The sequence below is a fragment of the Oryctolagus cuniculus genome, chromosome 12 (assembly GCF_051225735.1).
Source record: "Oryctolagus cuniculus isolate XC-2025 breed Fujian yellow rabbit chromosome 12, ASM5122573v1, whole genome shotgun sequence".
Lineage (NCBI taxonomy): Eukaryota > Metazoa > Chordata > Mammalia > Lagomorpha > Leporidae > Oryctolagus > Oryctolagus cuniculus.
The window spans coordinates 14,249,915-14,273,626 of NC_142878.1; the positions used below are offsets into that span (position 1 = coordinate 14,249,915).

The 23,712-nt window shown below is 53.1% G+C and overlaps 1 long non-coding RNA gene, 11 other non-coding genes and 1 pseudogene across 16 annotated transcripts in view; all 13 read left to right on the forward strand.

Annotated features, from left to right (window-relative positions):
• The window catches only part of LOC103351271 (uncharacterized), a 159,936-nt gene extending 139,643 nt beyond the window's left edge, over positions 1 to 20,293 (forward strand). For 2 of the 5 annotated variants that reach the window (XR_016217283.1, XR_016217287.1), the window contains 17 exons: positions 75 to 119; positions 3,669 to 3,713; positions 4,960 to 5,089; positions 5,482 to 5,537; positions 6,784 to 6,912; positions 7,312 to 7,356; positions 8,498 to 8,623; positions 10,241 to 10,367; positions 10,754 to 10,798; positions 12,043 to 12,169; positions 12,549 to 12,593; positions 13,825 to 13,938; positions 14,337 to 14,381; positions 15,116 to 15,243; positions 15,641 to 15,685; positions 17,430 to 17,507; positions 20,163 to 20,293. This is a non-coding gene — a long non-coding RNA (uncharacterized LOC103351271). Of the gene's footprint in view, positions 1 to 74; positions 120 to 3,668; positions 3,714 to 4,959; positions 5,090 to 5,224; positions 5,407 to 5,481; positions 5,538 to 5,787; positions 6,034 to 6,783; positions 6,913 to 7,048; positions 7,140 to 7,311; positions 7,357 to 8,497; positions 8,624 to 10,240; positions 10,368 to 10,753; positions 10,799 to 12,042; positions 12,170 to 12,548; positions 12,594 to 13,824; positions 13,939 to 14,336; positions 14,382 to 15,115; positions 15,244 to 15,640; positions 15,686 to 17,429; positions 17,508 to 20,162 lie in introns of those variants that run through there. The other 3 variants (XR_016217288.1, XR_016217289.1, XR_016217290.1) reach the window with 3 other exon arrangements.
• Positions 1,539 to 1,619, forward strand: LOC127483960 (small nucleolar RNA SNORD115). Its single transcript, XR_007910751.1, has one exon. It is a non-coding gene; the product is annotated as a small nucleolar RNA SNORD115 (small nucleolar RNA).
• Positions 3,347 to 3,427, forward strand: LOC127483943 (small nucleolar RNA SNORD115). Its single transcript, XR_007910734.1, has one exon. It is a non-coding gene; the product is annotated as a small nucleolar RNA SNORD115 (small nucleolar RNA).
• On the forward strand, positions 5,161 to 5,240 carry LOC127483926 (small nucleolar RNA SNORD115). Its single transcript, XR_007910717.1, has one exon. It is a non-coding gene; the product is annotated as a small nucleolar RNA SNORD115 (small nucleolar RNA).
• Positions 6,984 to 7,064, forward strand: LOC127483922 (small nucleolar RNA SNORD115). The gene has a single exon (XR_007910713.1). It is a non-coding gene; the product is annotated as a small nucleolar RNA SNORD115 (small nucleolar RNA).
• LOC127483945 (small nucleolar RNA SNORD115) lies at positions 8,695 to 8,775 on the forward strand. Its single transcript, XR_007910736.1, has one exon. It is a non-coding gene; the product is annotated as a small nucleolar RNA SNORD115 (small nucleolar RNA).
• LOC127483893 (small nucleolar RNA SNORD115) lies at positions 10,439 to 10,519 on the forward strand. Its single transcript, XR_007910684.1, has one exon. It is a non-coding gene; the product is annotated as a small nucleolar RNA SNORD115 (small nucleolar RNA).
• Positions 12,233 to 12,313, forward strand: LOC127483897 (small nucleolar RNA SNORD115). The gene has a single exon (XR_007910688.1). It is a non-coding gene; the product is annotated as a small nucleolar RNA SNORD115 (small nucleolar RNA).
• On the forward strand, positions 14,009 to 14,089 carry LOC127483923 (small nucleolar RNA SNORD115). The gene has a single exon (XR_007910714.1). It is a non-coding gene; the product is annotated as a small nucleolar RNA SNORD115 (small nucleolar RNA).
• LOC127483941 (small nucleolar RNA SNORD115) lies at positions 15,315 to 15,395 on the forward strand. Its single transcript, XR_007910732.1, has one exon. It is a non-coding gene; the product is annotated as a small nucleolar RNA SNORD115 (small nucleolar RNA).
• On the forward strand, positions 17,580 to 17,660 carry LOC127483927 (small nucleolar RNA SNORD115). The gene has a single exon (XR_007910718.1). It is a non-coding gene; the product is annotated as a small nucleolar RNA SNORD115 (small nucleolar RNA).
• A 71-nt stretch (positions 20,294 to 20,364) lies between the features above and the next one.
• LOC127483948 (small nucleolar RNA SNORD115) lies at positions 20,365 to 20,445 on the forward strand. Its single transcript, XR_007910739.1, has one exon. It is a non-coding gene; the product is annotated as a small nucleolar RNA SNORD115 (small nucleolar RNA).
• A 2,213-nt stretch (positions 20,446 to 22,658) lies between these two features.
• On the forward strand, positions 22,659 to 22,729 carry LOC127483989 (small nucleolar RNA SNORD115; annotated as a pseudogene).
• Positions 22,730 to 23,712: the final 983 nt, after the last annotated feature.

Genomic DNA, 23,712 nt, shown 5'->3' on the forward strand with positions numbered 1-23,712 from the left:
TCCCTACTGTCTGAGTTGTAGGGCTGTGCTAGCGGCTCCTTTCTCAGCTCCTTTTATCCCCTGGTGTCTTTCAGTGAGCAGATTTGCCCTACAAAGGACCCTTGGACCTGGCGTTCTAGGTGAGTGAATGGAGGGTGTCATTTGGCCTGTTTTGGTAAGAGGGGCTTCTGGGTGGATCAACTGATGCAACTTCATGTGTGGACCCATGGAGATTTAGGAAGGCAGCTTCGGACAGTGCTCATGATGAGCTATGCCCCATTGGGCTCTGAGGTCCAGATTGCCTTAGCTGGAACTCTGGCCTGGTGCAAGGGCAGATCAAGAGATGACAAATGTTCCTGGGGGAGGGTTCCTCTGCAGCCAGTGTCCTAGGTGGATTGAAGCAGCTCTTGGTTGCCATGTGAGTGTGGCTGGAAGTGGACAAACACTGGAGATCATGGCTCTGTGTAGAGGCTGGTTTTAGGTTCAGAAGGAGGCCTGAGCTGAGGATACCATGGCAGGGAGGGAGGTTTCACAGGTCAACTGGCTCTGATAGTGCTTGGCAACCCAGGAGTTTCACATAGGTCACAGGGTCTAATGACCCTGTGACTCGGATCCTCCAGCCAATACCTGGTCAAGGAGGTGCCCACACCCAGTCCAGAGCATCTGTGCAGTAGTGCCTGGCATGCCCACTGCTTGCCTCAGACAAATACTTTGTCCCTTGCCACATGGGTGGGCTTCAGATTGAGTTGAGACAATAAAGGATATCAGGGCCACTCCTGCTCCCAGGCTCCCACTGCTGCATGTGACACACACAGGCCACATGAAAGATTGAGCCATGGCCTAGGCCAAAACCCTTTTTCTGTCTTTGGGAAGTGTTCCAGACTGTAGTGGGCAGCGACCATGGGAAGAAGGTGTCTCTGAGGTGTGCAGCCTGAGCTCCCAGGATGCAACATGCCCTTAGTGCCCAGACCTGGATGGGGATGATGTGTTGGTAGGTTCAGGTCCCCCCTGAGGAACTCTTGAGTACATCTCATGCCACCAGTCCTCTGATGCCAACGTAGAGCCAGTGCTTGCATTTCCATCCCAGGTGCTAGTCAAGACCTAGGTCACGGGGAGGAAGTTTGAGTGGAGTTAGCTGCTTCAGACATGGGGACCCAGCCAGAGGGCCCTATCTTGTCAATGACCAACTGGCCCAGAAGTTTTCCAGCAAGGTTTGAAGAGCTTGCCTGAATCAAGATGCCTATGGGTGTGGCCTCCTGGGAGCCTCACCTGGGCTGTCTAGGCCAAAGCACACTCTGGAACCAATGTACCTTTTCCTGCCCTTGCTGTCTGTTTACACCAGACTCACACCTTGTCCCACAGATTATGTCAACAGGGAAGCTCCCATGTGGTTGAGTGGTTGAGTACTCCAAGGGCAAGGGCTGTGGTAAAGGCTCCAGTGCCCCATGAATTAGTGCTCTGAGTCCATTTGGCTAAGGAAACATACTGGCCTGCCTGTGGTAAGCCTATCCATCCAGGCCTTAGAGCTGGGATGGTGCCATGGTGTGGTTCCTGTGATTGCGTTGATGATGAAACCTCATTCTATCTTGAAGAGAGATGATGACTTAAAAATTATGCTCAATAGGATTATTCTGAGGCCCAGCCTAGTGACAGTGGTGCAAGAGGACCTTGGGGTAACCAGGTGCCTTCTAGGGGAGAAGACCTTGGGGACTGGAGGTATTTTGGCCCCCCATTCCATGTTGAAATCCTCAGGAAGGAGTGGTTGCTCATGCTGTATGAACTGCAAGCTCCTTCCTCCTTGTGCTTATTGTATGCTCCTGATATATGAGTTGCAGGGCTACACTAGCAGCTCCATCCTCACCTCCTTTCATCCCCTTGTGTCTTTCAGTGGCACAAGCTGCCTGATAGAGGTACCCTTTAACCCAGGGTTCAGGTGGGTGGATGGAGTGTATCACTGGGCCTGTGGGAGTAACTGGGGTCTGTGTGGGTCAACCACCTGGAGCCTGATGGGTGGACTCCTGGAAACACTAGAAGACAGCCTTGGGCAGTGCTCCTGAGTAAGCTGTGCATCTTTGGGCTCTGAGATACAGAGTGACAAACCTGGACCCATGGCCTGGTGTAGGGGCAAATTGAAGAAATTAAATGGTTCCTGAGGAAGCGTTTACATGGGACCATTGCCTCTACTTGTTATCAGTGGCCTATAGTGGCTCTGGGTTGCTTTGCTGGTGTGACTGGACGTGAGTAGACACAGGGGATCATGCCACTGAGCAGGGCAGGGATCAGATTCACTGGGAGACATAGACTAAGAATACCATGGCACTGAAGGTTTGTCAGGGCAGCTAGATCTGCAGGGGCCTGGCAGCTCGGGAGCTTCTAGTGGGTCACATGGCCACAGGAGCCTAGGCTGCAGGAATACTTTGGCTGATATCTGGTAGTGGGATGCCAACCCAGGGTCCATGGTACCTGTACGGTGCTGCCACCCATGTCTAATCCCTGCTGCTTGCTTCAGCCAGGGGCTTGTGTTTGTGAGCCACATGGGTGGGGCTAGATGTTATTTGAGCCCAACATGGATGCCAAGGCCACTCACGGGCCCAGGCTTCATCTCTTCCATGGCAGGATCCAAGGCCCCATTGAAACTGGGCCATTGTCCAGCCCCTTGCCTGTACTCTGCCTTTGGGATGGGTGACTGTAGTGGGTAGTGACCATAAAAGAAATGTGTCTCTGGGAGACACAGCATGAACTCCCAGGATCCAGTGTGTGCATGAAGCCTGACCCCTAGTGTCCTGGCCTGGAATAGGAGGCTGTGTTGCTAGGCTAAGGCTCCAATACAGCCTCCTTGAGTGTGTCTCATGTCAGCAGTTTTCAGATACCAAGGCTGTGACAGAGATTGTTTGTTCAGTCCAGGTCCTGGCCAGGACCTGTGTTGGGGCACAGGATGGAGCAGTGAGATGCCACTTCTAGCAGTAGGAACCGGCCAGAGTGGCCTCTTGGCCACTGACCAACAAGCCCAGAAGTTTGCAGGCAAGGTGTGTGGAGCTTGCCAATCCACCATGCCTAATGGTGGCCTCCTGGGCAGCCTCAATTGGGAGGACAGAACAAAGCATGCCTGGGACCCATGTACCCTACTTGCCCCTGGTGCTATTCACACCAGTCCACATTGCTGTCCCACAGATGATGTCACCAAAGGAAGCCCCCATTGAATACAGTGCCCCAGGGCAAGGCTGTGGTCAAGGCCCAGCAGTCCATGAGCTGGTGGTGCCAGCCCCATTGGAGAATAAAATGCTGTGACTGCCCAAGATAAGACAATCCATCTAGGCACTGGACATGGATGGAGCCAGGGGCTTCCTGGGGTGTGGTTCCTGTGGTTGGGTCGATGATGAGACCTCATACTGTCTCAAAGAAAGACGATGACTTAAAAATCATGCTCAATAGGATTACCCTGAGGCCCTGCCTAGTGATGGTGATGCAAGAGGACCTTGGGGTAACCAGGTGCCTTCCAGGGGAGGAGTCCCTCAGGACTGAAGACTTAGGCCCCCAGACCAGTACATGGTTTGCAGGCAGGATCATCTGCTCATGCATGATTGGCAGAGATCTTTCCTTTTTGGCCTTGGTTGTGCTCTCTGTTACCCGAGTTGCTGGGACATCCTGGAGGCACCCTCCTTACCTCCTTTTGCCCCTTTGTCTTTCAGTGAGACAAGCTGTATGGTGGGACACCCTTGGACCTGGGGTTATAGGTGAGTGGATAGAGGGTATTATTGGTTGATGTGGGGCAGCAGGTGGTCTGGGCAGGTCATGCAATGGGAGCCTGAGGTGGGGACCCATGGAGGTATAGGAAGGCACTCTCCTGCTGAGTAAGCTGTGCTTCTTTAGGCTCTGAGATGCAGAATGATTTCCTGGACCCTGGGCTATTTCAGGCACCAAAAGAGGAATGGAAACAGTCCCTGGGGGAGGGACCACATGTGGCCAGTGCCCCTGGTTGTTCTAGGTGGGCTATAGTGGCTCTGGGTTGCCCTTCTGGTGTGGCTGGATATGGGTGGACACTGGAAATCAGGCCTCTGAGCTGGGGCAGGGCTCAAAATCACTAGAACACCTGGGATGCGGACCACACGGAGGCACTGTGGGAGGTTTGGCAGAGCAGCCAGCTCTGCAGGTGTCTGTCAGCTTGGGAGCTTCACGTTGGTCATGGGGCCACTGGAGCCTCGGCTGCAGGAATGCTCTTGCTGGTGCATGGTACAGGAGTACTGGCCATGGGCCAAGGCACCTACAGGATGTTGCCAGGCATGCCCTATCCCTAACACTTGCTTTGGCCAGGGGATGGCGTTCGCAGGCTGCATGGCTGAGCCTCAGCCTGAGTTGAGCACAACAGGGATGCTAGGACCTCTTCTGGTCCTGGGCTTCTCTTCCATTGGAGGCAGCAAGGCCCCAGTAGAGGACAGGGCCATGATCTAGTCCCTTGCCTGTACCCCATCTTGGGGATGTGTATGTGACTGCAGTGGACAGTGACATTAAGAGGAATGTGTCTCTGGGGAGCACAGCCTGAGCTCCTGGAATCCAGTATGTGCACGCAACATGTCCCTTAGTGCCCTGGTCTTGACTAGGAGGCCATGTGGCCTGGGCTAGGGTCCCAGAGAGTCTCCTTGTGTGTGTCTCATGTGACCAGTCTTCAGATACCAAGGCTGTTCCTGTGCTTCCTTGTGCAGCCTAGGTCCTGGCCAGGACCAGCGTCTTAAGGGCAAGATGGAGCAGTGAGGGATATCACTCATGGCAGTGGAACCAGGTCTGAGTGGCCCTGTTGGCCCAGTAACAAACAGGCCCAAAAGTTTACAGGCAAGGTGGGCAGAGCTTGCTAAATCACCATACCTACAGGGTGGCCTCTTGGGAAGCCTCAAATGGGCTGACAGGGCCAAAACATGCCAGGAGCCAGTGTACCCTATGTGTGCCTCCTGTCTATTCACATCTGTCCCCATACCTGTTCCACAGATGATATCACCAAAGAAAGCCCCAGTGGCTTCCACTGCCCCTGGAGCAGGGCTGTGTTCAAGGGTGCAGCAGGCAATGAGCAAGTGGTGTAAATCCCTGCTAGAGAATGAAATGACAGTGACTGTCCGAGGTAAGCCAATCCATCCAGGCCCTGGATGTGGGATGGTGCCAGGGACTTCCTGTGGTCTGGCCCCTGGATCTGGGTCAATGATGAGACCTAACATGTCTTGAAGAGAGATGATGACTTAAAAATCATGCTCAATAGGATTACGCTGAGGCCCAGCCTGGGATCATAGTCAAGAGAACCCCGGGTGCACACGAGCCTTCCAGGAGAGGAGAATGTGGGGACTGGAGACCTGGAGGCTCCCAGGCCATGATACAGTCCTCAGGCAGGTTCAGTTGGTCCTGCAGGCTCCACTCAAGCTTCTTCCTCCTTGGGCATGGTATGTGCTCCCACTGACTGACTGAGGAGCACTGTGGGCAGCTCCTTCTTTGGCTCCTTTTATCTCTTGTCTCTTTCAGTGTGATATATTACCCAGGGCTTCCCCGCTTTGTCCCAGAGCCCAGATGAGTGGATGGTGAGTATCATGGGGCATCTGTGGAGGAGCTGAGTGAAGTGTGGGTCACCTGACAGAAGTCTTATGGGTGGACCCCGTGGAGACACAGGAAGGCAGTATTGAGCTGTACTCCAGAGCAAGCTGTGACCCTATGGGCTCTGAGGCCCAGCACACCTTGCCTAAATCCCTGGCCTCGTAAAGGGGCCAACTGAGAAATGGGAAAGGATCATGGACTGCGTTCATGCGGGGCAAGTGCCAACATTTTTTCCAGGTGGGCTGAGAGACTCTGGGTTGCCTTGAAGATTTGGCCAGAGTGGATGGATACTGGGATCAGGCCTACTTGAGGAGACAAGGCTAAGATACCATAGGAAATCTGGGCAAAAGACCACATTATGCGATGAGGGAGTTTTGGCAGGGCAGCCCGCTCTGCAGTTGCTTGGCAGCCTGAAAGCTTCACTTGGGTTGAGGGGTCACTGCAGCCTAGGACATAGAGATGCTGCAGCCAGTGCCCAGGCAGGTAGGTGCCAACACCCAGGCCAAAGCACCCATACTGTGGCGCCCAGCATGCCCCATCCCTGCTTCTTGCCTCTGCCAAGAGTTGATGTTCCTTTGACACATGGTTAGGCTTTGGACTGAGTTGAGCCCATGAAGGATGTCAGGGCCTCTCCTGGTCCAAGGCTCCCATGCCACACAGGAGGCACCAAGGCCCCACAGAAGAGTGGGCCATGGTCCAGGCCAAAGCCCTTTCTCCATCTATGGCATGTGAGTGGGACTGCAGTGGGCATTGCATGGAAGAGGAATTTGTCTTCAGGGTGTACAAACTTAGCTCCCAGGATGCAGTTTGTACACACAGCCTGCACCTCAGTGCCTGGCCATGGAGAGAGATGCCATGTTGATAGGCCCAGGTCCCAACTGGGGAATTCTTAGGTGTATCTCATGCCACTGATCCTCTGATGCCAAGGCTGGGCCAGCACTTGTTTTTACAGCCCAGGTACTAATCAGGACCTCTGTCTTGAGAGAGGAAGGATCAGTGGTGTTAGCTGCTTCAAGCATGTGACCCAACCAGAGTGGCCCTAGGTGGTCAGTGACCAACAGGTCCAGCAGTTTTCCAGCAAGGGTGGGCAGAGTTTGCCCAAACCAAGATGCCCACAGGTTTGACCTCCTGGAAGCCTTACCTGGGCCAACTCAGCCAAAGCACATTTTGGAAAAAGTTCACTCTTGCCGGCCCTGCTGTATATTCACACCCAATACCCACTCTGTCCCACAGATGATGTCATCAGGGAAGCACCCACTGGGGCCAGTACTCTGAGAACAAGGGTTGTGGTCAAGGCCCCAGCAGCTCAGGTGCTGGTGCTGTGAGTCCAATTGGTGAAGGAAATTTCTGGGACTGGCCAAGGTAAGCCAGTTCATTCGGGCCCTGGACATAGTATGGCACCAGGTACTTCCCATGCTGTGGTTCCTGGGGTTGGGTCGATGATGAGACCTCACACTGTCTCGAAGAGAGATGATGACTTAAAAATCATGCTCAATAGGATTACGCTGAGGCCCAGCCTAGTGACAGTGGTGCAAGAGGAACTTGGCATAACCAGATGCCTTTCAAGGGCAGAGACCCTGGGTCTGGAGGTATTTTGGTCCCCCCACGCCAGGTCAAGGTCCACATAAAGTGCAGCTGCTCGTCCTGCATGCACCCCAAGCTCCTTCCTCCTTGGACATGCTGTGTGCTCCCTGCTGTCCTGGTTACAGGGCCGCATTCAGGGCTCCTTCCTCAGCTCCTTTCCTCCTCTGTGTCTTCCAGTGGGATGAGCTGCCTGGTGGGGCATTCTTTGATCTTGTGTCCAAGGTGAGTGGATAGAGGGTGTCATTGGGCCTGTGTGGGGCAACAGGGGGTCTGGAAGGGTCACCCGATGGAGTTCTGAATAGGGGATTCATCTATATACTAGAAGGCAGCCTCAGGCAGTTCTCCTGAGTGATCTGTGCCTCTTTGGCCTTTGAAATGCAGAATGCTCCACCTGGAACCCTGGCTGGCCTGGTGCAGGGACAAAGAGAGGGAGGTTTATGTGGGTCAGTGCATCCACTTGTCCCAAATGGGCTATAGCACCTCTGGGTTGCCTTACTCATGTGAGCAGAAGTTGGCGGGGGGGGGGGGGGGCCTGGGGACCAGGCATCTGAGCAGGGCATGGATCAGATTCACTGCCAAGACCAGTGCTGAGGACCACAATGAAGCAGCAAAGGAGGTTTGGTGGGCCAGCCAGCTCTGCAGGTACGCTGAGCCTTGCAGCTTCATGTGGGCCATGGAGCCGCTGGAGCCTAAGCTGCAGGAATGCTCTGATCAGTGCAAATTAGGGGATATCAACCCATGGGTCATGGCACCTGTAAGTTGGTTTCATATACACCCCATCCCGCCACATGCCTCAGCCAGGCTGGTGTTTGAAGCCCACATCTGAGGGCTTCAGCCTCAGTTGAACCCAAAAAGTTGCCAAGTCCCCTCCTGTGTCTGGGCTGCTTCTTCTCCATGGGGGGCTCTCAGTCCCTACTGGAGGACTGGGCCATGGCCTATCCCCATGCCTGTATCCAATCTTTGGGATGTGTATGTTACTGCAGTGGGCAATGATCCTAGGCCACATGGGGAGCTCCTTGGGTATGTCTTTCTGAAATGGTCCTCTGATGCTTAAGCCAAGTCATTGTTTCCCTGTCCAGTATGGTTCCTTCCCAGGACCTGGGTCTCAGAGGCAGGAAGGAGCAGTGGGGGTAGGCACTTCCAGCACAACGATCCTATCCAGGTGGATTTCTCTGTCCCAGTAACCACAATGCCCAGCAGTTTTCAGGCCAGATGGGTGGAACTTGAGTGACCCACCACAGCTACAGGAGTGGGCTCTTGGATAGCCTCACCTGAGCCTACAGGGCCAAAGCATCCCCCAGAACCAGTGTAAACTGGCCTGCCTAGCTGTCTGTACACACCAGTCCCCCTCCCTATCCCACAGATGATGTCACCAAAGGAAGTTCAGTGGAGTCCAGTCTCAGGGGGCAATGGCTCTGGTAAGGGCCCCAGAAGCCAATGAGCTGCGTCTGCCAGCCGCTTTGGAAAAAAAGTTCCAGGGCTGCCTGAGGTAAGCCAATCCACCTGTGCCCTAGAGGTGGGATGTTGCCAGGGGGTTCCTGTTGTGTGGTTCCTGGGCTTGGGTCAATAATGAGACCTCATGCTATCTCAAAGAGAGATGATGACTTAAAAATCGTGCTCAATAGGATTACACTGAGGCCCAGCCTAGTGACAGTGGTGCAAGAGGACCTTGGAGTAATCATGTGCCTTCCAAGGGAAGAGACCCTGAAGGCTGGAGCTCTTGAGGCACTCCCAACCCAAGCTCCATCTTCCATGGGTGTGGTATAGGCTTGCTGCTGTCTGAGATGCAGGGCCATGCTGGAGGATTCTCTCTCAGGTCCATTTGCCCCTTGCTGTATTTCAGTGAGAAGAGTTGCCAGGCTGGTTTACACCAGGTTCCAGGTTAGTGGATGGAGTGTGTCATTGGCCCATGTGGGGCAGCAGGGGTTCTGGGTGAGTCCCTTGATGCAAACCTGAGGACGGACCCATACACAGGAAGGCAGCTTAGGGCAGCGCTCCTAGTGAGCTGTGTTTCCTTGGGCTCTGAGGTCCAGATCTCCTTATCTGACACCCTGGCCAGCAGCTGGAGCAAGCAAGGATGGCAGCAGTTCTAGGGTGAGTGGTTCACGTGGAGCCTGTGCCCTCGCTTATCTTAAGTAGCAGAATTATCTCTGGGTTGCCTTGATGAAATAGCTGGAAGAGGGCAGACATGAGATCTGGACTCTGTGCAGGAGCTGGTTTTAAATTTAGTAGGAGGCTCTGGCTGAAGATCTCACAGCAGGGAGGGAGGTTTGGCAGGGGATCCAGCTCTGTTGGTACCTAGCAACCTGGGATTTTCACGAGGGTCACAGGGTCGTGGACCCTAGGACTTAGGGACCTTCTGGCCAGTGCTTGGTCAAACAGGTTGACACCCAAGCCAGGGTACCTGTACAGTGGTGCCCAGCATGCCCCATCCCTGCTTCCTGCCTCAACCAAGGCCTGGGGGTCCCCTGCCACATGCATGGGCTTCAGATGGAAGTTGAGCCCATTAAGGATGCTTGGGCCCCTCCTGATCCCCGGCTCCCACTCCTACACAGGGTGCACCAAGGCCTCATGAGAGAGTGTGCCATAGTCCAGGGTGAATCCCTTTTCTCATCTTTGGGATGCGTATAGGACTGTGGTGGGCAGCAACTATGGGAGGAAGTTGTCTCCACGGTGCACAGCCTGAGCTCCCAGAATGTAGTGTGTGCACACAGCCTGCACCTGAGTGCTGTGACCTGGATGTAGGCCCAGGTACTGACTGGGGAATCTTTGGATGCAACTCGTGCCACTGGTCCTCCACACAAGGTCAGGTCTGTGTTTGTATGCCTAACCTGGATATTGGTCAGGACCTAGATCATAGGGGATGAAGAAGCAGTAGGGTTAGCTGTGTTGGACAAGCTAACCCAGTCAGAGTGGTCCTATCTGGTCAGTGACCAACAGACCCAGTGGTTTTCCAGCAAGGCAGGAAGATTTTTCCAGAACCAGGATGTCTTCAGGGGTGGTACCCTGGTAGCCTCACCTGGGTCGACTGAGCTCTAGAACCAGTGTACCCTTCCTTGCCTGCCCCTGCTATGCATTCACACCCTATCCCCACGCTGTCCCTCAGATATTGGAAAAGTGAAGCCCCTGTGGAGTCCAGTAGCCTGTGGGCAAGGGCTGCCGTTGAGGCCCTAATACCCCATGAGCTGGTACTGCAAGTCTCATTGGTGAAGGAAATGTCCCTGATGCCCAAGGTAAGCCAATCCATCAGGATTCTTGAAGTTGGAGGGCACCAGGGTCTTCCTGTGGTGTTATTCCTGGGGTTGGGTCAATGATGAGACCTCATACTGTCTTGAAGAGAGATGATGACTTAAAAATCATGCTCAATAGGATTACGCTGAGGCCCAGCCTGGTGACAATACAGTACGAGGACCTTGGGGTAACCAAGTGCCTTCCATGGGAGGAGACCCTGGGACTAGAGGCCTCAAGGCTGCCCAAGAAAGGACACAGTCCTTAGGCAGGAGTGGCTGCTCGTGCAGGATTCACAAAAGCTCCTTCCTCCTTGGGGTTGATGTGTGCTCCCTGCTGGCCGACACTGGGGCCACACTGGGTGCTCTTTCCATCCCATTTTGTCTTTCAGTGATCCTTGCTGCCTGCCAGAGTACCCTTGCTCCCCAGTTCCCAGGTGAGTGGATGACTGGGGTCATGAGGCATGTTGGGGAGAACAGGTCACCCAAAGTGAACCCGAGGAGAGGACCCACAGAGTTTCAGAAAGGCAGTATCAGGCATTGCACTTTGGTGAGCTGTGCCCCTTTGTCATCTCAGGTGTAGAATGCCTTGCCTGAACCACTGGTATGGTATAGGGGCCAAGCAAGGAATAGAAACAGTTCCTGATAGAGGGGTCACATAGGGCCAGTGTTGGCTGCAGGGGCTCTATTCTGGCTTTCTGGTATGGCCAAAAGGGTGCATAAACTGGTGATCAGGTCTCTGTGCAGGGATAAAGCTCAGATTCCTTATGAGGCCCTGGCCCTGGAACATACTGAGGCAGGGCCAGTGGTGGGGGGAGGTTTGGTGTGGCACCCAGCTCTGCAGGTGCTGAACAGCCTGAGAGCTTCACCTGGGCCCCAAGGACACTTGAGCCTAGGTGGTAGGGATGTTCCAGCCAGTGCCTGTTCAGTGGGGGTGCCAACATCTTACTTAAGTGCCACAGGCAAGGACAGCTGCAGGTTGATGCCAGACCATGCATCCTCACAGCTTGCCTTGTCCATGGGTTGGCATTCAAAGGCCACTTGGCTTGGCTTCCAAATGAGTTAAGCCCAGCAACTATGTCAGGGACCCTCCTGGGCCTGGGTTCCTGCTCGTCCACGGGAGGAACCAATTCCCCATGGGAGGAGTGGGCCATGTCCAGCCTGATGTCTGTACCCCATGTTTGGGATGTGTACAGTTTGTAGTGGGCATTAACCCTAGGAGTGATTATCTCTAGCTGGCATATCCTGAGCTCCTAGGATGCAGTGTGTTGCATGCAGCTTGCACCTGAGTGCCCTGGCCTGGTAGGAATGCTATGTTAGGCTCAGGGCCCCACGGGAGCCTCCTTTGTTGCATCTAATGGACTGGGCCTCCGGGCCAAGGTGAGCTAGCTCTTAGTTGTCCTGCCTGGGTCCTGGGCGGGACCCTGAGGTCAGGCACAGAAAGGAACAGTGGGGGGTAGCCCCTAAAGGCAGGCAGGGTGATCAAGCCCAAGTGGGCCTCTCTGTCCCCTTAACCAACAGACAAAGCAGCTCGCGGGTGAGCTGGGCAGACCTTTCCTGACCTCCCACTCCTAGAGGGGTGGCTTCCTGGGACAATGGGGCCATACTGTGCTCTGGAACAAGTATACTCGGAGCCTGCTTCTGCTTTCTGCTCACACCAGACCCCCTTCCTATCCCACAGATATCAGCAGAGAAAGCCCCTATGGGTTCCAGTGACCCAGAGGGAAGGGCTGTGGAAAAGTCCCTAGTGGCCCAAAAGCTGATGGTGCCAGCTCCACTGGTATAGGAAACATACCTGACTGCCCAAGGTAAGGCAATCCCCCTGAAGAAGGGACACAGCCAGTGGGATCCCATGGTATGGTCCTGAGGTTGGGTCGATGATGAGACCTCATACTGTCTTGAAGAGAGATGATGACTTAAAAATCATGCTCAATAGGATTACGCTGAGGCCCAGCCTAGTGACAGTGGTGCAAGAGGATCCCAGGGTGCACATGAGTCTTCCAGGGGAGAATGTGGGGACTGGAGAACCCCAGGCCAGGATGCTATCCCCAGTCGGGTTCAGTTGGTCCTACAGGATCTACTCAAGCTTCTTCCTCCTTGGGCTTGATGTGTGCTCCCTAATGACTGAGTTGAGGGCCCTGCTGCAGGCTCCTTCTTCAGTTCCTTTCATCCCCTTGTCTCTTTCAGTGTGGTGTGCTGCCTGGTGGTTCATCCTTGTGTCCCAGAACCCAGGTGAGTGGATGGAGTGTATCATGGGGGCCTCTGGGGAGGAGCTGAGTGTCAGGGCAGGTCACCCAATGCAAGCCTGAGGGCTGGACCCACAGAGACACAGGGAGGCAGCTTCAGACTGTGCTCCAAAGCAAGCTGTGCCCCTTCGGGCCCTGAGATACAGAACACTTTTCCTGAACCCCTGGTCTGGTGTAAGGGACAACTGAGAGATGGCAATGAATTCAGGAGGTGGGGGTCACATGGGGCCAGTGCCCCCAGTTGCCCTAAGTAAGCTGCAGGGGCTCTGGGTAGCCTTGCTAATTTGACCACAAGTGAGCAGATACTGGGTATCAGGGCTCAGATACTATAGAAGTCATGGGCTGAAGACCTCACAAAGCAGTGAGGGAGGTTTGGCGGAGCAGCCTGCTCTGCAGGTGTATGGCAGCCTGGGAGCTGCACAGGGATCACAGGGTGGCTGGAGCCTCGGCTGCAGGAATGCTCTGGCTGCTTCCCAGTAGGGTGATGCCAAGACACTGGCCATGGCACTTGTTTGTGGTGCTAACGTGTTCCATCCCTACCACTTGTCTAGGCCAGGGCCTTGTGTTCCCAGGCCACATGGATTGGCCTCAGCCTGAGTTGAGCACAGCAAGGATGCCAAAGCCCCATCTGGGCCTGGGCTTCCTCTCCTCCCTGGGAGGTTCCAAGATCCCACTGAAGGACTTGGCCATGGTCCAACACCAAACCTGTACCCAATCTTTGGGATTTGTGACTGCAGTCGGCAGTGACCATAGGAAGAATATTTCTCCTGGGAACCCAGACTGAACTCCCAGAATCCAGTGTGTGCCTGCATCTGTCCCTTAGTGCCCTGGCCTGGAGTAGGAGGCCATGTTGCCAGGTCTGTGGCCCCATGGGGGCCTCCTTGCGTGTCTCTCATCTCATTGGTCTTCAAGTATCAAGACTGTGTCAGAGCTTGCTATTTCAGCCTTGGTTCTGGCCAGGACCTGGGTCTTGGGGACAGAGTTGGGAGTGGAGGATACTGCTTCTGGCAGTAGGAGCAGCTTGAGTGGCCCTCTTGGCCTAGTGACCAAAGGCCCAGCAGTTCACAGGTAAGGTGGCAGAGCTGTCAATCCAGAGCACTACAGGGAGGACTTATAGGAAGCCTCACCTGGGCTAATGGAGTCAAGCATGCCTGAAACCAGTGTACTCTACCTGGACCTGCTGTCTTTTCACAGCTGTCCCCTTCCCTGTCCCACAGATGATGTAACTAAAGAAAACCCCCAGGGTTTCCACTTCCCCTGTGCAGAGCTGTGAGGCCATGAGGTGGTGGTACCAGCCTTGTTGGAGAAGGCAATGTCCGTGACTGCCCAAGGTAAGGAAATCCATCACAGGTTTGCATGTGGGATGCTACTAGATGCTTTCTGTCCTGTAGTAACTGGGTTGGGTCGATGATGAGACCTCACACTGTCTAGAAGAGAGATGATGACTTAAAAATCATGCTCAATAGGATTACGCTGAGGCCCAGCCTAGTGACAGTGGTACAAGGGGAATTTGGGGTAACCAGGTGCTTTCCAGGGGAGGAAACCCTGGGAACTAGAGACCTTTTGAACCCCAGGCCAAGATGGGGTCTACAGGCAGAAGGGGCTGCTCATGCTCCTCAACTCCTTCTTCCTTGAGCTTGGTGTGTGCTCCCTGTTATACAAGATGCAGGGCCATGCCTGGGACCTGGGACTTCTTGATTAGATCCTTTCATACCCTTGTGTCTTTCAGTTCGATGAGCTGCCCAGCAGAACACCTTTGAAACTGGGGTTCCAGGTGAGTGGTTTGGAAGGTGTCATTGGGCCTGTGCTGGGCAACAGGTGGTATGGGTGGGAAACCACATTGGAGCCGGGCAGGTAGATTCCTAATGACACAGAAAGGCAGCCTCAGACTCCTTTGGACTCTGAAGTGCAGAACACCTTACCAGGACTCCTGGCCTGGTTTGGGGACAAGGTGAGGATTGGAAAGGTACCAATGAGCCAGTGCCCCCATTTGTTCTAAGTGGGCTACAGCAGTTCTCCATGCCTTGCTCATGTGACCAGACTTGGACAGACAGTGGGGATCAGGTTTCTGAGCAAGGCAGGGGTCAGATTCACTGGGAGACCTGGGCTGAGACCACACCGAGGCACTGTGCGGGGTTTGGGGGGCTAGGCCCCAAGGGAGCCTCCTTGGTTGTGTCTCATGTCATTGGTCTTCTGATTCCAAGGCTGTTTCAGCACTTGTTAGTCCATCCCATGTCCCAGCCAGGACCTGGGTCACAGGTGCAGGATGGAGCAGTGGGGGAAGCCTCTTCTGACAGTGGGACCTGGGCCAAGTTGCCCTCTTGGCCCAGTTACCAACAGGCCCAGCAGTTCACAGGCAAGGTAGGCAGAGCTTGCTAATCCACCATGCCTACAGTGTGGCCTCCTTGGAAGTCTCAGCTGGGCCAATCGGGCCAAAGTATGCCTGGAAATACTTACCCTACCTGCCCCTGCTGCCTGTTCACATCCATCCCCATCCCTGTCCCATAGATAATGTCATCAAAGGAAGCTCCAATGGGATCCCCTGCCCCAGGGGCAAGGGCTGTTGTCAAGACCTGGAAGCCCATGAGCTGGTGGTGCCAGCCCCTTTGGTGAAGGAAATGACCGCAACAGTTGTGGTAAGCCAAACCCTCTGGGTTCTAGAGGGAGGTTTGTGCCAATGGGATCCTGCCATGTAGTTCCTGGGGTTGTGTCGATGATGAGACCTCATACTGTCTCAAAGAGAGATGATGACTTAAAAATCATGCTCAATAGGATTACGCTGAGACCCAGCCTAGTGGCAGTGGTGCAAGAGGATCCCAGGGTGCACATGTGCCTTCCATGGAGAATCTGGGGACTGTAGACTTTTTGGCTCCCCAGGCAAGGATGAGGTCCGCAGGCAGGAGAGGTTGCTCATGCAGGATACATTCTAAGATCTTTCCTCCTTGGGCTTAGTGTGTGCTCCCTGCTGTAGAAGTTGTGGGGCCATGTTGGGGACTCCTTCCTCAGCTCCTTTCATCCCCTTCTGTCTTACAGTGTGACAAGTTACCCAGCGCATCTCCCTTGAGCCCTGGGTCCCAGGTGAGTGGAAGGTGGGGGTCATGAGTCCTACACAGGGGTGCAGGAGGTCTAGACTGGTGAGCTGCAGCAAACCAGAGGAGTGGGCGCATGGAGACACAGGAAGGCAGCCTTGGGCAGTGCTCCTGTGTGATCTGTGTGCCCTTTTGAGCTCTGAAGCCCAGAACCCCTTGCCTGCACCCCTGAGGTGCAGGTGCTGAGCAAAGAATGGAAACTGTTGCTTAGAGAAGGGTCACATGGGCCATCATTGCCATTCTGTGTGGGCTGCAGTGGCTCTGGTTTGTCTTGCTGATGTGGCCACAAGTGTGGGGACACTGGGAATGAGATCTCTGTGCTGGGATGTGTGTGTTGGGGGGAGTCTCAGATATGGTACTGATAAACTGATAAACTGATAAAAAACATAGAACAAAGGTGCCCCTCCTGTAATGCAAAATATTTTCTTTGCCTAGCTAAGGTAAAAACAAGTGTAATAATAAAAAAGACATTTAAAAATTGTCATTAGGGCTGGGGCCACGGCTCGCTAGGTTAATCCTCTGCCTGCGGCACCAGCACCCTGGGTTCTAGTCCTGGTTAGGGTGCCGGGTACTAGTTCTGGTTGCTCCTCTTCCAGTCCAGCTCTCTGCTGTAGCCCAGGAGGGCAGTGGAGGATGGCCCAAGTGTTTGGGTCCCTGCACCCGCATGGGAGACCGAGAGGAAGCACCCAGCTCCTGGCTTCGGATCGGCGCAGTGCCGGCCGTGGAGGCCATTAGGGTAGTGAACCAATGGAAGGAAGACCTTTCTTTCTGTCTCTCTCTCACTGTCTATAACTCTCTCTCTCTCTCACTGTCTAACTCTGCCTGTCAAAAAAATTGTCATTGATTAGTAGGGAGAAAAGCAGATACTGGTGCCAAAGTTACCCAGAAGGCCACATGGCTGGAGCTGTCTGTGACCAACTTGGGAGTATGGGAAAGACACTCAACTCCTCCCAACAGATAGAACTTGTTCCTGCCCCATAGAAGTCACAACTAAATTTGAGAAATGGGAGATAAGAAGGCAGGATGAGCTCACCATATAAAAAAAAATGCTTTTCTTAAGCAAAATTGTACAAACTTTCCAGTGGACAGAAAGCCCTTAGGTCACATCCCTCCAGGGGCTTTTTCCTTCTGGAAAACAACCCTCCCAGCTGCTTTCCTGGGAGTTTTCCCTCTGCTCTTTCTCTCTCTGCTCTTTTCAATAATAGTCTTGCTAAAAATTACCTTCTCAGTTTGTTCAATTGTTTGAGACTTCATGGCTGAAGCAAGTTATTGAGGCTCAAGCGAGCTGTAACATCTTAGTGCATTGGCCAGATCAGCTAGAACATTTTAGTCATTGGCCAGGAATTGCTCTCCTCTACTATCAGCTATTGCAGTAGGAGGCCCTGGCCGTGGAGCAACCGAGGCAGGGTGGGAGGTTTTGTGGGGCTGTGCCAGTGCATGCTTGTCCAGAATGGGTCCCAGCCGGGCCCTGTGTTTTGGGGACAAGAAAGAGCGGTGATAGTAACCCTTTCCTAAGGGCCATAGGGTCCGATTGGACCACTCTGGCCCCATAACCAATAGGCCCAGGAGTTCATGGGCACGGTGGGTGGAGCTTGCCTAACCCGCCACGCCAGCTGGGCTGACTGCCTGAGAAGCCTCACCTGGGCCAAGGGGTCGAAAGCATAAGTGGAACCAGTGCACTTTGAGCCTGCTCCTGCAGTTTGTTCACACCCATCCCTCTTCTTGTCCCACAGATTATATCAAGTCTCCAGTGGCCCATGAGCTGGTGGTGCCAGCCTCATTGACAAAATAAATGTATGGAACTGCCTATGGTAAGCCAATCCATCTGGGCCCTTGAGGTGGGTCTAAGAGCTCAGGGATCCTGTGATATGGTTCCTGTGGTTGGGTTGATGATGAGACCTCATACTGTCTCGAAGAGAGATGATGACTTAAAAATCATGCTCAATAGGATTACACCAAGGCCCAGCCTAGTGACAATGGTGTAAGAGGACCCCCATGTGCCTTCCACAGAAGGAGACCCTAGGGACTGGAAACCTCATGGCTCCCCTAGCCAGGGCATAGTCCCCAGGTATAAGTGGCTGCTCATGCAGGATCCACCCAAACTCCTTCCTCCTTGGGCTTGGTGTGTGCTCCCTACTCTTGGAGTTGCAGAGCTGCAGTGGGGGGCTCCTTCAGCTCCTTTTGTCTCTTTGTGTCTTTCAGGGGTTGCCCAGCAGGGCATCCTTGCACCCCGGGTCCCTAGCGAGTGGTTGGTGGGGAGTCATGAAGCCTGGGCAGGGGAGCAGGGGGTTGTGTGAGTCAGTTGAAGTGAGCCTGAAGGATGGACCCCAGGAGCCACAGGAAGGCAGCTTCGGGCAGTACTCCTGCATTAGCTGTGCTGCTGGGCTCTGAGGCCATGCAAACTTTCCTTGAGCTCCTGCTCTCATTCTGGGGCTGAGTGAGGAAATGGAAACGGTTCCTAGAGTCACCATTCATCCTGTATGGGCTGCAAGTGCTCTGGGCTTCCTTGCAGGTAGGACAGCTGCATAGGGAGCTTGTTGCAGCCCATGCATGAGCTGCCATTATTCCATGTATTTCTGGACATATATTCAGGACCTTGCTGCTCTAGTCATCAGATTGAAGAGTTGGTCAGAGGAAAGAAATGATTTCAGGTAGGCAGCATGGCAGCAGAAAGAAAGACCTCTTGATCCACACTGCTCTCTCCTGCCCTGAGGGTCAGAAAAGAGGGCTTTTAAAGGAAAGTGGTAGCTGCAGGATGAGATGGAGAACAATAAGCTAAGTGAGCTGGTGATTAGTCAGATTCTTGGACTTTGTTCTGTTGATGGTCCATCTGGTTGGAGTCTTCTTGATAATGGGGCTCAGCTGTGTGCAATTGATGCTGTACACCTTCTCTGCAGCAGTGTGAATCTGTTTCCAAATCACCTCTTTTGAGTAGGGTTCTTCACTTCCCAGGCAAACATTATTATTCAGTAGTCACAGGTAGTTTACAACACCTGCAGATGGCCCGTGCCACCCTAAATATGAAAAGGGAAGGGACGATGCCTTCATTTCAGTTACACAGGGGCAGCCCAAGCTCCTTCTACCTTGGGCTGTGTGTGCTCCCTGATGGCCGAGGGGCAGGGCTGCACTGGGGGCTCCTTCCCCAGCTTCCTTCATCCCCTTGTGCCTTTTAGTGAGATGTGGTAGCCAGGATCCCAGGTCAGAGGATGGCAGGCTTCATAAGGCCTGTTGGGGGCAGAGTATGGGATCCGGGCAGGTCACCCAAAGTGAACCAGAGGGCTGGACCCACAGAGCCACAGAAAGGCAGCCTCAGACAGTGCTCCTGGGTGAGCTGTGTTCCCTTTGGGCTCTGAAGCCCAGAATGCCTTGCCTGAAACCCTGGCCTAGTGCAGGGGCCTAGTGAGGGATAGAAACAGTTCCTAAGAGAAGGGTCACAGGGGCCAGTGCTGCCTCTTGGCCTGTGTGTGGGCTGCAACAGCTCTGGGTTGCCTTGCTTCTGTGGGCAGAAGTGTGTGGTATGTGGACTTGGGATCAGGTCTTTGGATTCGTGGGGGGGATTGGGGGGTCTGAGATTGTGTAGGAGGCCCAGGTCACAAACCCACACAGGGAGTAAGGCTTGGCAGGGCAGCCAGCTGTGCCCATGTCAGGTAGCCTGGGAGCTTCATGTGGGTTGTGTGGAAGGTTGATCCTAAGTATTAGGGACACTCTGACCAGTGCCTGATCAGGCAGGTTTGGACCCTTGACTTGAGTGCCCCAAGCCAGGGAGCCTGAAGGAGCTCGCTCTGCACGCCCCTTCCTCAGGCAGGTGCTGCCAATATTTAGTGAAACAGGTGAATTTCAGAGTTGAGCCCAGCAATCATGCCAGTTCACCTCCTGGGCCATGGCTCTCACTTCTAGGGGAGGGGAGAAGTACCAGGGTTCCATGGGAAGGGGTCAGCCATGGTGAAGCCTGCTTTCAGCACATAACCCATGCCCGATCTTGGGAATGCATGCAGGACTGGGGTGGGGAACGACACTATAAGGAAAGCTTCCAGGATATAGTATGTGCATGTACCTGCACCCGAGTGCCCCAGCCTGGTGGGTAAGCCATGTTAGGCCCAGGGCACCATGGGGGCCTCCTTGATGTGTCTCACGTGACCAGTCCTGTGGGGCCAAGACTGCCAAGACCATGCCAGTGCTTGGTGGTCCTGCCTGGGTCCTGGCCAGGAGCTTAAGGTAAGGGGGTAGAAAGGAGCAGTGGGGGTAGCCCCTCCAGGCAGGGTGACGCAGCGCAGGTGAGCCTCAACAGGCTCAGCAGTTTGTGGGTGAGGTGGGGAGAGCTTGTCCAATCCACCATGCCAACATGGATGCCCACTTGGAAAGCCTCACCTTGGCTGATGGGGTGAAAGCACACTCTGGAACCAGTGTATATACCCCAAGCTGGCTTCTGCTGTCTGTTTACACCCAACCCCCTCCCTGTCCCACAGGTGATGTCAGCAGAGGAAGCCCTTGTGGTTTCCACTTCCCCAGGGGCGAGGGCTGTGGTCAAAGCTCCAGCGGCCTATGAGCTGGTGCTGCCAGCTCCACTGGCAGAAGGAAACATCTGAGACTGCCTGAGGTAAGCCAATCTCTCTGGGCCCTGGAGGTAGGACAGCACCAATGGGATCCCATGGTGTGGGTCCTGGGGTTGGGTCAATGATGAGACCTCATACTGTCTCGAAGAGAGATGTGAACTTAAAAATCATGCTCAGTAGGATTGCACTGAGGCCCAGCCTAGTGACTGTGGTGCAAGCAGGCCCTGGGGGCTCCACATGTCTCTCAGGGGATGAGACCCTGGGGACTGGAGACCTTGAGGCCCCCCAGACCAGGATGCAGTTCTCAGGCATGAGGGGCTGCTGGTGTGTGATCCGCCCAAGCTCTTTCCTTCTTGGGCGTGTTGTACACCTCACCCTGGCAGAGGTGAGGCCATGCTAGCAGCTCTCTCCTCAGCTCTTCATCCCTTTGTGTCTTTCAGTGAGACATGCCCCCTGGTGTGGCACCCTCAGACTCATAGTCCCAGGTGAGTGCCTGTCATGGGTCTGAGTTTGGGCAGGGGCGTAGGTAGTCTGAGTAGATGACCTGAAATTGGTTTCTGAGGCCAATCACACTGTACCTGAACACCTGCCCCGGTCAGCAGCTAATCAACAAAATTTTTTCTGGGGCCCAGGCAATTAAGGCCCTCTCAAATGAGTTCCATATAAGGCCTGTGTTCTCTTAGTCATTTTTGGCTTCAGGTGATTTAGAATGCCTTTGGACTTTGGGTAGATATTTAGTAATACAGGGGATCCAGTTCCTGGCTATTGTTGGCAATAGAAATTAGTGTTTGGGCCCCATAAAAGTGAGTCCCCACCATGGGGATGCCTCTTTTTCCCTCAGCTCTGTGTTTTGCATGCAGCCCATGATCTTCCCAGGGTTGGTTGGTGGATAACTCTAAATCAGGGGAAACCTCTGAGGGCATCTTGTCATTCAGGATTGTGTTTTGACTGCTTCTCTTAGTCACAAGTACATCAATCATGTTGATATATTACCCTCTCCATTTTTGACTGATACACAAAGCTTAATTTTAAACAAAACAAGCAGTTTTTACCCTAATTGTCTATGGTACAAGATAGAAATGTCCTGAACCAGCCTTTCATCTCCCCAGTAGGAATGTCTTGTCCACAATGTGAAAGACAAAAGTATTTTCTCCAAAGTCAGTATTTTTGCCTTATCATCTGTTGTGCTTGTAGTACTTATTTTAGAGTGGACTATGGTGACAAAAAGTCTCTGGCAAAAAACCTGAACTAACTGGAGCATGTATGGTTAAGACCTTGTCTGATCATTGAGTTCACCTGGGAATGGATATTCACATGTCTCCCCTAGGAGAGCCCCTTGCCTAACATTCTTTTTGGCCATAGACAGCAGCCACGGTTCCCTGTTTGACCTTTGTCTTGGTGTTTTTACTGGTTTGCTGAATCAGAAAGGAGTAGTGGGATGTTTTGACTTAAGGCCCGACACAGCCCAAATATCTTTCCCCAACAAGTGAATCATCGACCCTGTATTTCCCACATATTGGACTCACTGTCCCCAGCCATCAACAAGAGTCCCTTTTCAGGACTGCTCACTTCATTTTACTGAAGATATCCCTGTGTGAGCCACCATCCCGACACCAGGACAGTACTCTGTTTTGGCACTTATCCTACTCTTTTTGACCCACTTAATGCTACTGCAGGCAAATTCCTGTTGGTTCTTGTGCCCCGGGGGCGATGCCTGTTGGCCAAGTGCTCAACAGTGAATGCATTGACTCTGCTGCTACCTTGGAAAAGGAATCATCTTACCTACCTAGTGCGGGGGTGGGGAACATCTGGCCCGCAGGTCATCTCTGGCCCACAAAACCATTTGGTCTGGCCCAGCTGAGGCAACCACAGGCTGACTTTAAATACAATAAATCTGCCGGCGCCGCGGCTCAATAGGCTAATCCTCCGCCTAGCGGCGCCGGCACACCAGGTTCTAGTCCCAGTCGGGGCGCCGGATTCTGTCCCGGTTGCCCCTCTTCCAGGCCAGCTCTCTGCTGTGGCCCGGGAGTGCAGTGGAGGATGGCCCAGGTGCTTGGGCCCTGCACCCCATGGGAGATCAGGAGAAGCACCTGGCTCCTGGCTCCTGCCATCGGATCAGCGCGCTGGCCGCGGCGGCCATTGGAGGGTGAACCAACAGCAAAAGGAAGACCTTTCTCTCTCTCTCTCTGTCCACTCTGCCTGTCAAAAAAAAAATAATAATAAAAATAAAATAAATAAATAAATATTTAAAAAAATACAATAAATCTACAGCAAGCTAATATTTAGTTGATAATTTTGTGTGGCCCGTGAGTGATGTTATAAATATCCAAATGGCCTTTGGCAGAAAAACGATTCTCACCCCCAGTAGCATCAGAGACCCATGTCCAGAGTCACAGGTTATTCTGTTTTGGGTCCATGATGAGACTTTGTTTTGAGAGATGATGACTTAAAAGTCATGTTTACTGAGATTATACAAATTCATTCTAGTGACTTTGGTGGAAGAGGACTTTGGGTTTTTGAGGCTGGATACCTTGATGTACTGAAAGCCACACCAGGGTCCCCAAACATGTCCTCCTGCTTGTTGCACTTGAATATCAATATGAATTTTTCTGATTGACATAAACATCATTTTCTCAAATATTCTTATTGAACAGTATAGAATTTTTGACTCAGTGTTACCCAGTCCAATATTTAATATTTCATTTGAGTGCATATGCCTGACTATACAAAATTTTTTTTATATTATTGTGAGATTCTAACAGTGTTGCACTATGTGCTGTTGCTAGTGAAATTTCCGTAACTGTAGGACCATCATAAAGAAGGGAAATGTGAGAATTCAGTATGTGCTTTGCCTCTGAAGCTTAAAATCAAATAATGTGGCTAAATCAATACCCAAATTTCATCTCCTGAACATCATGCGACACCACTGTTGTCAGAATAATAAAGTGTATATTACAAATAGGGAAAATCGGCTGGCGCTGTGGCTCACTTGGTTAATCCTCCGCCTGTGGTGCCGGCATCCCATATGGGTGCTAGGTTCTAGTCCCGGTTGCTCCTCTTCCAGTCCGGCTCTCTGCTGTGGCCTGGGAAGACAGTGGAGGATGGCCCAGGTGCTTGGGCCCCTGCACCCGCGTGGGAGACCAGGAGGAAGCACCTGGCGCCTGGCTTCGGATCAGTGCAGCGTGCCAGCCGAAGAGGCCATTTGGGGGGTGAACCAACGGAAGGAAGACCTTTCTCTCTGTCTCTCTCACTGTCTATCTGTCAAATAAATTTTAAAAATGAGGAAAATTATTATTAGTATGGAATTTGAAAGGTTTAGGTTCACAAATTCAGTCACCATGAGTACCATTATGAATTTTCTTTTTTTAAAGATTTATTTATTTATTTGAAAGGCAGAGTTGGGGCCAGCACTGATGTGTAGATGGTTAAAGCTCTGCCAGCTGCTCTTGTATCCCATATGGGC